This window comes from Panicum virgatum, chromosome 9K (assembly GCF_016808335.1).
Source record: "Panicum virgatum strain AP13 chromosome 9K, P.virgatum_v5, whole genome shotgun sequence".
NCBI classification, from domain to species: domain Eukaryota; kingdom Viridiplantae; phylum Streptophyta; class Magnoliopsida; order Poales; family Poaceae; genus Panicum; species Panicum virgatum.
This window is the reverse complement of record NC_053144.1, coordinates 69,903,772-69,915,796: the sequence shown is the minus strand read 5'-3', so window position 1 is coordinate 69,915,796 and position 12,025 is coordinate 69,903,772.

The window sequence follows — 12,025 nt, the reverse complement described above, 5'->3', positions numbered from 1 at the left end:
TTTAGTTTCTTTTACATGTAAACGCAAATTTTTTTTTGTGTGGGAATCTTGCCAATTTGAAGTACTAAATGAAATTTATTTATAAAACTTTTTGCACAAATGTGTTTTAAATCGCGAGACGAATCTAATGATGCTAATTAATCCATGATTAACTAATAATTAGCGGATTGTTACTGTAGCATCACTGTTGCAAATCATGGATTAAGTAGGCTCATTAGATTCGTCTCGCGATTTACAGCCCAACCATGCAAAAAAGTTTTGTAAATAGACTTCATTTAATACTTCAAATTAGCAAAATTCATTTTCACTTTTTTGCGTTTACGGCTTTTTTGCGTTTACGGGGTGGGAACTAAACAGCGCCTTATGTTTCTGCTGCTCTCCGATCCGGCCAGTTCGATCCAGTCCACTTTGGTACGGTGGTGGACATCGATCATGGATGGCTTGTTGGAGTGAGCGAGCGTCTCAACGTAACTGATGGAACCCCAGCCCGGCCCCCAGATGCGCGCGCGCTCGATCTCGATCGCCTAGCTATATAGTCCCGGGGCCATACTGCTCACTGCATCATCAGGGCCGTTGCTCCTCCGGCTTCCTTCAATGGGATAAATCGTCGGTGGGTCACATCACATGCATGCCTCCGCAGTGTGCAGTACAGATTGCAGATCAGGCGAGATAGAAGAAGGATAACGACGGCCAGTAGCGTCCGTCAGTCACATGTTCGCGCCATGCATGAGATGAGAGACGCCAAGGCCAGATACTTGGGTTGGTCACGGCAACGATTATTCATTTGGAGTTTTGTTGTTCAGAAGGTTGTGAAGGCTGCAGCAGCACACTGCTCACCGGCCGGCCGACTAGTAAGGAAGGGATTTTTTTTTTGATGATGATGAAACAGGAGGGGCAAAGCCCCTACTGTATATAATATAATTTTTTTAAAAAAGAAACAAGTATACAAGGCCTACAACCAGTGTACGGGGCAAGCAAAGGGTTCAGGAAACAAAAAAGGTAACAAAGAAAATGAAGAAGATTAGAACAGGGCTTCTATCCACGAGGTCATAGCAAGTTGAGAAGAATGTTTTGCTCTAAAAACAATCAGAGCAAATTCAGATCTGAATCTCGACCTGACCGAGTTAATAGACGCTGCAATGCCTTTGAAGATCAAGTCATTTCTAGCCATCCACTTGAGGAAGGAAGGGATTAGCCTGCAGCTAGCTGTTTGTGCCATCCTTACCTGGCTGATCTGAGGCTCTGAATCCAGATTTGGAGAGTCATCCATCACGTACGTAGGAGTTCTTATGATCCCTGAATTATATTATATTTGAACAACAAATTACCTGTCCAATTTGCAGCAGCAAGGCAAGAACAGTGCCCACTGATTCATGTGAGCAATGGACAGGAGGAGATAAGGAGGGGACAGGGTGCTCGATCGATCTCGCCATACAAGAAAGATAGAATACGATGGACCACCTGGAAATTAAAGCTCACGGTGATTACGGGGAGAGGATGGCATGCAGCTAGCCAATGTGAATGATGTCTGCACAGTGGCGGAGTTATGTCATCTGCAGGAACAAATGAACAGGACGCGAGGCCGGCCGGCCGGCCCAGTGTGGTCTTTCTTAACGGAGGCAGGCGCGGCAGCCACAGCTACAGCTGGTGATCTCCAGCTCGGCAGTAAGCCAGCACGTACTGTGCCAGGCCAGCTCGATCCCGGTACGTTCTTAAGCATGCATCCTCTTTCCTCCCACCAGTTGGCTGCAACGCATGCAGCAGCAGCCAGCAGTGGCTTCAGTTTTCTGCTCCCCCTGCTATGGTAATACTGATGGGCAATGTGCGGGGTCAATGAAAGAGGAGGCAGCGCAGCGCAGCTTGCTTTTTTTCACGTGATACTGACATGTGGGCCCGTGTTATATATCGACACTATTTCTGCAAACAAATATGACGTCTTCAGTGATATATATTGACGGTACTAATGACAAGGATATAGATTGATGTGGTAATTGCTGGAAATGGCAGTCCATTTCTTTCCCTACCGTTGGTGCGGTAAGATATTCCCCTCTCTCTCTCTCTCTCTCCCTCTCTCCGTCTCTCTCTCTCTCAATCTTTTTCTTTTGCGAGGTCACAGATAGATATTTTCCCACAAAGGCCACAATGGAATATGGAATATTATTAGCAACACTACTTGAACTTAGTTTATGGTTTTCTATTTAGCTGTAGAGAGGAGTTCAGCCATTTTTTTTGTTTGGAAGAGTATATATGGAATCATTCGTGTCCTAATCGTCCGTTTAGAATGTCCTATGTGGAGTAAGGAGTATGTATCACTTAAATATTTATATATACGCCGGTCATGACTCATGAGCTCCTAACTTCGTTTCGTTCCAACCATCACAACAAGCTGCTTTGTACATGATCCATGCGGTAGAGACAGGACACGCTCATGTGATGGGCCAAGGAGGAGGGGGGTTGGGTGCATGGTGTGCAGACTGCAGAACGCAAGAGATCGAACCAAAACTGCAACGGCTTTCGCAGGCATGGGACACGGCCCACAGGGGCCCACCCAAGCTGCTGGTACAAAATCTCTAAGATTATTTATCCAGTTTTCACGTATGATTTTCTTCTTTTTCGATCACACACTACACCTCACACTACTCATCCTTATGAACACACGTGCAAGAACCCTACTCTATACGCATATTCGAAGACTGGGTCGGCAAATTCTCGAGATTGACAAAGTCACCACATGCACATCGCTGTCGAACAAAACTTTATTTGTCTACCACCGAAAGCACAGCGCTGTTAAATCCTAAAATATTCACTCCCAGGAGTCCCAGAACTTGAGGTATTACCGAGACTGTTGTAACCACTAGACTGAAGACCCTTTCGCAGAACATACATCTTCTCCCATGAGAGAAACTAAACTAACCAACATGCTGTTGCTGCAAGCTCCAAGAGAAACTAAGCTAAAGGAGCCCGCAGCAATGTCATGAAATGCAGAAACATCAATTATTGTGGTTTAATTTGCCCAATAAAATCCCCCTGTCTTCTAAACGAAATGGTGGCCAGATCCTAGTGGTACTATTCATTGCACTTTCGGTCCAAGAATGAAAACTACTTTCATTACCCTAAGAAGAAATAAATCCATGGTCTCCAATTTTATTTACATTATTTACATGTCGTATTAGGTTTGTCTTTAGTCAAACTTGACTAATTTTTACCAAGTCTATAGAAAAATATTGCAACAACTATGCTATCCACTTATTCACTATCAACATATACTTCATGGTGGATCCAATGAAATCAATTTGGTACTATAAATGTTATTAGTTTTCTCTACAAGTTTGATCAAAGTTTGCCAAATTTGACTTAGAACAAACCTAATACGACATGTAAATAAAAATAGAGAGAGTACTGGTACTTTTCATTTGTTCATTTTATGTGCTTTGGCTTAACTTCTTCATCACGCAGCTTTATTAGTTTTATTTAATTCATTTTTGTGGGATTTTTGTCTTGCCTTTAGGAAATCGAGACAGAGATCATTTGGCCAAGCTAGCTGTTTTTCACTCTCTTAATAAGTACATAATCTTGAAAGTTGAAACAACCACTTGGGAATACACTACTACAAAAAAAAATTACCGTGATCTTTTTTAAACACCTCTAAGACGGGCATAAATTTTAATCGCCTCGATTAATGTCACGTATTAACCAAGACGGTCATTTTTTATTAACCGAGGCGGTTGTTTTAACCTCGGTTAATCGATTTACGGAGGCGGTCACCTTAAAAGCCCGCCTTCGAAAAGTCTCAGGCCCAACTGGCCCAAGCGACTCCCGATAACTATTTGTGATATAAATATATGGAGTTAGGGTTTGGCCACTCATTTCTCTCCCTCTCCCTCCTCGGCCTATACGGGCTCTCCTAGGATTCGATGACCTCTCCTCCTTCGCATGGCGGCGGCAGCACGTGGTAGGCGGTGTCGCCTGCGCGCGGCGCTCAACGCTCGGCATGCGGCAACTGCGGCGGCGGCATTTCGCGCGCGGCGGCCCGCCGGGCGGATCCGGCCAGCAGGGCCCCCACGGCGACGGATCCGGCCAGGAGGGCCCCCACTGTGTCGGCGCTTCTGGAGCAGGCAGCGCGCGTGAGGCCGAGGCGACGGCGTCCACCCCCGAGCTCCTCCACCTCCGGCGCTGGCTCCTTCCAGCACGCGGCTCGAGGTCACCGCGGCCCATGACGGGCGAGGCTGAGGTGGCGGCGTCTTCGCTCGAGCTCCCCTTCCTCTCCGGCGAGCAGGTGCCTGGATCCGGCGACGGGTGCTTGGATCTAGTGGCTACGGCCTAGATCCGACGAGCAGCTGCGTCGGCGCGTGGATCGGACAAGCTGCGGCCGCGGCGGCGCATGGATGGGCTCGGCGGTCCCGTGGGACCGAGGTGGGCATCCTACCACCTCGGAAAAGGTCACATTTACTGTGACCTTCGCTCTGAGGCGGTTGGGGTTGCCCGCCTCAGTAAATCATTTCTAACTGCCTCGGAAATGTTTATTGTAGTAGTGACAGTACCGTGTGCCTAGCGGTATAGACAGTTTTATGAATGTGTAGTTTGGGCGCTCATATATACATAGGGGTGCAAATTAAATTGGTGACCCTTATTAGGTGCACCTCCAATCCTCCTTAGTCCAAATATTTATGCTACTTTTCTAAAATAGGACCTTATTTTGGAGAAGTAGTACAAATATTTAAACTAAAGAGGATTGGAGGTGCACCTAAGGCTCACCAATTTACACCCCTACATATACATGTGATGTACTACAAATATGTTGGATTGTGAAGTACTAGAATTATATTGGATTGGAACAAATAATTTAAACGCCTGGAGAGGCAATGCCTAGTTGTAAGAGATTTTCATGTATCTAACAAGATCTCAAGGCATGCAGTTGATTATTGGATGAACAAAACAAATATCCATCCATCTACTACTGCTAGTTGACCTATGACATCAAGCAGGGACTAGTTACCTGCATGCCCATGCATCGATGGGTCAGCTAGCAGTTCACATTTCATCTCAAACGGATTGGCCGGCCGGTAAACAAGAAACCTTTCAAACCGAACCATCATGATTAATCGACCAGCTAATAATAATCAAGCTCATAGACAAATATGCAAGTGCTAAAGACATTAATGCATAAGATAATGTCATCGTCTCACCAAAAGAACAATGCATAAGTGGAACTGCACGTGAGATTATCATTGATACCCTATATAGCTACACTGCAGTTTGGTAAAGCTAGCACAAATTATGTTAATTTAGCAACAAGTCCGGGAGAGGTCCCCTATTATTAGTTTACCTTTCACCTCCAAGGCAAGAAGCCATCACACCCCCACACCCTGGCTACCCTTGGTAGGTATTCTCAATGTAAGGACCATCCAGGCATATTTTTATTTCTTCAAAGGCAATTCAGTATTTCTAAAAATACTACAAAATAACTTACTACAATTTAATTTAATCGTCTATGTGTTGCCCGGCCGGTCCCCCTACATTATAATATGAATTAGCTGGTGCATGTTTTATCTCATTAATTTCTTTCACCTGAAATATAATGGGTTTATATTATACGATATATATATGTATGTCAATTATTTTTTCCCTTACAAAAGATGTACACTAATCAGTTCATAGTTTTTATTCCAAACAATAATCCAACTACGATTAATCTGTATATAAGCAAATAGAGGTTTGAGCTCAGGATTGGGCATAACTAATGCATCTTCCTGTGCATCCATAGGACATAACATCTACTACCTCTCATAAGGATATTTAAGCATGCGCATACATCCACATGCATGATAGGAGTAGATGAGCTAGGATGAGTAGCCAGGACCCAATCCCAAAGGCCTCTAGCTAGCCAGGACCCTCTCAAAGCATAATTGGGGTGGTCCATGGCATGTGCATATATAAGCCCTAGAAAAACAACAGAAATGTGCCCCCTATGGTAGTATGAGAGGGAGGGATCGGAGCCTGTGTAATCCTGATCAATATCTTGTCCATGCCACCATAAAGCATGTGCACTGTACCATTCCCTCGCTCCCCCTTCCTCACTCACCAGCCACGCTCTGTCTCAAGGGGCCGGCCGGTCCCCTCTCCTCCGATCCATTACGATAATAAATGCCACACACAGAGAGAGAGAGAGCTCTCCCCACCATAACCTCCAGCCATGGTGATGGCGAGCCAGTGTCGCCGTGATGGCACGCATCCCGAGCGACGGAGCGAGGAACCCCCCCCCCCCCCCCCCCCCAAAAAAAGATCAATCAGTGGGGAGACATTTTGTAGATGGATGATATATGCACATTGCAGTCAACTCCTTATTAATTCATATGTAAAGTCTAAAGAGAGAAATAATAAGGGAATGTTTACCTGACAACGCAAGCTTCATAGTGAAGGTTATTGCAAAGGGTATTAGATGCCATGTTATATCTGAACGATGATTCATGCATCTTAGCTGCTCTGCTCCCTCTTCAAATTTTTGCCCTAGCTAGTAGTGGAGCTACGCAAAAGGTGCAGGGTCGTAGGGGTATGGGCCTCTAAATATATATGTGCACGGTATGTGTCCTTACATGCCCCTGGGGCCACCACTTGGCCTCCGGGGAAAGGCAAAGCTTATGAGGCATGCTTGCAGAATAAGATGTCGCCAGCAAGGCCAGCCAAAAACCATCTGGGTTTCCATGATGTGCCACACTGACGTAGTGTTGATGTGATGTTTGCAACAACCAATATTTCTGGAATCAGTAGTATGCAGATTTTTTTATCCCCAAATTAAACCATAATATCGTTATGTATGATAATTAGTAAACATGCGGTGTGTATTCTGCCGGCCATTAGCTGACAGATAAGTCCATGCATCGATACAACTGTCATATGCATGCATGCATGCACATGCCTGCTGTATATTTGCTCTGATCTGGCCATATATACTGCTTGAACAGTGTGATTGTCAGTGCTATCAATTAAGCCGAAGCTTTGACAGACACATGTAGCTGTGCCTATACACATGGATTTTTCATATAAAGATGAGACACCATGAAAGGAAAAGGGTAGCAGAGGGCATGCAGATGCCTAGCGAAATGCTCCTTTTGGCCATGCAGCGCAATGGAAAGGGAGGAGGGCTACACTACAGAGGCTACAGCTTGATCTCTTCTCTTCTCTCTAGCTTCTCTTCTCTTTCTGGAGGCCTGCTGGGCTCCCTGCTATGGCCTGCAAGCAGCTTCTTATCTCATGACTAGCCAGAATGAAAAAGGCTGCAGCCTTTCATTAATTCTCACCTGCAACTTTCTCTGCCGCGCCCGCATTGTATTGCCAGCTTGTTACTGCATGGAGACAATTGTGTGAAACAGGCCTATCGATCGACATCTCTGCCCATCTTCAGCAGCCTCTCGACCCCTACCCCTCTGGACCTCTCTCTTTCTCCGTCCTCCCTTACTTTAACTACCCCTATATGCAGGTTTGTGTCTAAGCACTATCATTGCAGGGTGTTGGGGGCCTTAGAACTGGTAGCATATGCTCCTACCTTCCCCAGTTTATATGTACCACCACGACTCCACCAATTCACCTAGAGGTGTTTCAGCATGAGCAGCTAATAAGCGCATGCATGATGGAACGAAGAAGTCAGCTATTGAATGAAGATCGAAGAAATAATGTAATAAAAAAAGTGGGGAATCCAATTGACGCCCGCGGGATTATGAGAGAAATTGCGCTTACAACTCATTGACCTTGTCCATTCAATTCATGGAAGACTTCCTATACCTTGACCATCGCGTAGTAGTCATACTAATATAAACAATATACATGTTATGCTTTATTTGTAACAAGGTAGTTGTTGAATTGATAGGTTCCATTATTGCACAAAGCTTCGTGTATATGGGTAAAAAGTCAATGGACTTGGATGTGACACGGACAACGCGCGTGCATATGCATGCTATGCAGATAGCAGTGCCCTGGTCTTCATGGCGATCATCGATCTTGATACATCTCCCAGCAGGGATCGCAACTGATGATGCATGATGAATAATCCAAAGCTTTCTGAATCTGCAGATCATCATCAGCGCATATATCCCAATCGATCTTTATACAGATCCGACTTGTCATTATCGGCATGTACGCATGCACAACTAGTTAACCAGTCAACATACGTAGTAGTCCTGCTAGTAACCAGAAGATTTTGTTTTCTTTTTATTCCCCCCGAGGAGGGAAGTGGTAGGGTTCACATCATGAAGACACGTACAGATGGCAGTGCATCTTCTTTAGTAAGTGGTCTATCTAGTTAGCCCTCGTCTAGTCGTTTTCCTGATCTTAATTGCCTCTGCATCTACTTTAGTGCTAGAGCCTTCTTCTGAAAGACTACAAAATAACCACGTACTACATAATTATTCGCCTGAAACTTGCAGCACTTGATTAATTAGTGAAAATAACCTTCAATCTGTGTTGTCGCACGAGCTAATTTTTTTCGAAACGAGGATCGTCCCCAATTCCATTTCGAGAAATGGAACTATAGAGTTTTTAGAACAGACGTGAGATAAGGGACTAGTAGCCAAGACTAAATGATTACTCTAACCTGACTTTCAAGCTAGAGAGAGGTAACCTCAGGACCCAGAGTTTCCAGGTGGAAGGTCACGGACATCGGTTCAGAGTGACAAAGTCTTAGGGAAAACAAAAGATATGCAGGAAAAAATGCCCCAGCGGATGAAACAGACGGTCTTCCTCCTTTCTTATAACGTTGGGTCTCGGCCTCCCTCTCCTCCTGCTCTTCATGATCCTCAGGCGACGGCAACAGCAAACTCGCAGGGCACCCTCCAGCTTGCTACGCCAACACCTTGTGTGCACACGCCAGTAGCGTCTTGACTCCGTCCAAGAGCTTCCCCTGGAAGTCCGCAGTGTAGAGTCCTGCCCAATAATTCATGGAAGCACATGAGTGTAACAAAATCTCGGCAGGGTGCCGGATAAGTTTGGCATCAAAGACTGCTTTATTGTGGCATTTCCAAATGGCCCAGCAAGCTGCCGCAAAGCCAAAGTGATAGACATTTTGTCCGCCAGGCAGCCATTTCCTAATCCACTGTTTATACTGCTCACAATCTCTCGGGGTATTGTTTGCTCCAAAGCATTGCCCAATCAAAGCCCATATGCATTTGGCCACCGGGCATTGAAAAAAGAGATGGTTGATTGTTTCCAGTTGATCACAGAATTTGCAGGAAGGGTCTCCCACCCAGCATCTCCTGATCATATTATCTTTGGTAAAAATGGCGCCGTTATCCAGCAACCAAGTGAAAAAATTTATCTTGTAAGGTATTTTCGCACGAGCTAATTAAAATTAATATAAAAATAAGACTTATAGCTAATAATTATAATTATCTATCTTATGTCTAGCTCTTTCATTTAATAAATATTCTAGCACATACTCTAAAATACATATTTATTATTATTATTATTATTATTATTATTATTATTATTATTATTATTATTATTATTATCTAGTTGTAATAGATTTTACTTTGCACTACACCTCCATGTGTGCCTGATAAATATTTAATCAAACTATTCGTTTGTGAATTAGTATTCTTGTGTCTTACATCATATATGAATATACATGGTGACACATATCATGGTTAGTATTTTTATATAAATAATAATATAAATAATATATTAATAATGATAGAAATAGTAATTTAGAATTTTATATTAGTGAATTTTAATATTTTGTTATAATTATATAATTTAGATTCAGATTTAGAGGTCACTTTTAACTTTTAATAATGATATAATTGGATAATTTATATGCAAATTTAGAGTTATTTGCATTATTTCTATAATGGCATAGGTAGATAATTTACACGAAGATTAGGGGGGGTACTGTTGTTTATAATGGCAGAGGTGGATGATACATGTTTAGGGGGTTGATTTAGTTTATTTGTAATGGCAGAGGTGGGCAATTTATTAGAAAAGATAACATATCAATGAATATTATGATTAAATAAATTCGTCAGATTGAGGCCATATGTGTTTATAATTTTTGTGAGAATTCTAGGATTTCTCTACTTTTTTGAGTGCCCATCTAGAATCCTATGTGGCTTCACGTGATACTTTAAAAGGTGCCTCCAATTAGTAATAGTGAAATCTCGCGATACTACTACCCGTCGTCATGGAAAAATCCCTCCGTGTCCACAAATGTAATTAAAGACTTCATGGAGATATAGAAAAGACATATGTGCCACTCTATCAAATATTAGCTAAGTGTTATATTCTGAGGGGGGTTCAAAAAATTTTTGAGGGGAGGAACAAAGTGTTATATGATGTGGCAATAATACTGGAGATGATCATACGTACTGACAGTGGCGGAGGCACCAGTTTGGCGAGTCATGGCGGCCACCATACCTACTGGCCAACACATATATACCCCTTCCGTCATCATGGTTTACCAAGTATAATTGGTTAGAGTCCAGTAGGCAGTAGTAGGTTCGCCATATGTATATTTTAATCCTAGCTCCGCCGCTACTGATGCGACACAAATTATACAATGCATATTGGGATTTGCCTTGTTAGAGTCCATCATTCAAACCTTAATATATAATAACGAGTAATTAAATCATTTCGTACTGATTTGCTGAACAGGGTGTGTATGTATGGGACAGCCTGATGCATTGGATCATCATTATATATTTTTTCAGTGGTAAATTAAAGGATCGATAGAGGATCGTCCTAGCAAAATTACACCTCATGTACGATGATCCACCTCAGAAAAAATTAAGCTGACTACTGTAGGCGAACAGTGAACCTCCCGTTGTGAACGACATCTCTTTTCGTCTCAGTTTGGTTAGCACCCCCCGTACGCGTACAGACCAGCTGGTTAATTGCATCACGGTGTGTGTTGAGATCAGTTAATTAGCATACGCATATAGCAGCTCATAATTGTCTTATATATTACTCCACGGCAAGGAATTGAATAGTATATGCGATCTTCTGCGTGCTAACCCCACATCCACATGTGTAATTATTATTATTATTATTATTATTATTATTATTGTTGTTGTTGTTGTTGTTATTATTATTAGTGTGTGTGGGTATATGCAACGGACACCCCGTGCAAGCAAGCTAGCTGCAGCTTCGTTCTGATGACCGATGTCCACACGTACGGGTCAACAGAGTGTGCGCAGCCAATCCACAGAGACGGCCGGCGCCGAAAGTTTCTCTCTCAGCTCGCTCGGCGTTGCATTTCGTTCTCGTTTCAGCCATGGCGTCGACCGATCAACAACTTGCTTGGGGTTTTTTGCTATAGCTGGGGAACCAAGTGGCAAGAGGACAAGGGGGTCTTGGGATTCGCCTATCTTTGACCCTTCTGATTGGTCGTTCTTGGTGTCCTTGCTGGCTAATTTCCATGTGAATTGAACTTCCATTATTGTTTTTATGAAACAATGATTTGATTTCTTCCTTTGTTTTGCTATCATGTTTGTTTAGTTCTTACTGGTTGAGTTCATTACCACCCCACCCGTAGCTAGGGTATGCTCCTTTCTAGCCAGCAAAAAGTACTAATGAAATGATAGGCGACAGATTTTGTAACGGTAATCTATAAAATTGAACTACACACACCGCAGCCTCTACATTGGATCAAAGGAAAAGTCGTTAAAGACCCAGAGAAAAAAATACTTCTTTTTTCGGAAAAAAAAAAGATACTTCTCAAAGGCATCTACAAACTTAGACCAGCAAGGACATTTTCTGAACGACTGAACCTAACAGGCCAACTAACACTCAGGGTCAGGGACGCCTCCAATATAATTCTCCGTCAAATAAACCTCAAAGGAGAGAGAGAGAGAGAGAGAGAGAGAGAGAGAGAGAGAGAGAGAGAAGAGGAACCACTGGCGTTACATTACCGTTCCCCTGCCTCCTTTGCATGCCCAGATAACACCCAACAACATGTGCGTGCATCATATAAATAAAAAAATAATGCCGTGTACCACTCTACCGGCAAGTGGCTGCATGCACATCGCATCCTATTGTATGC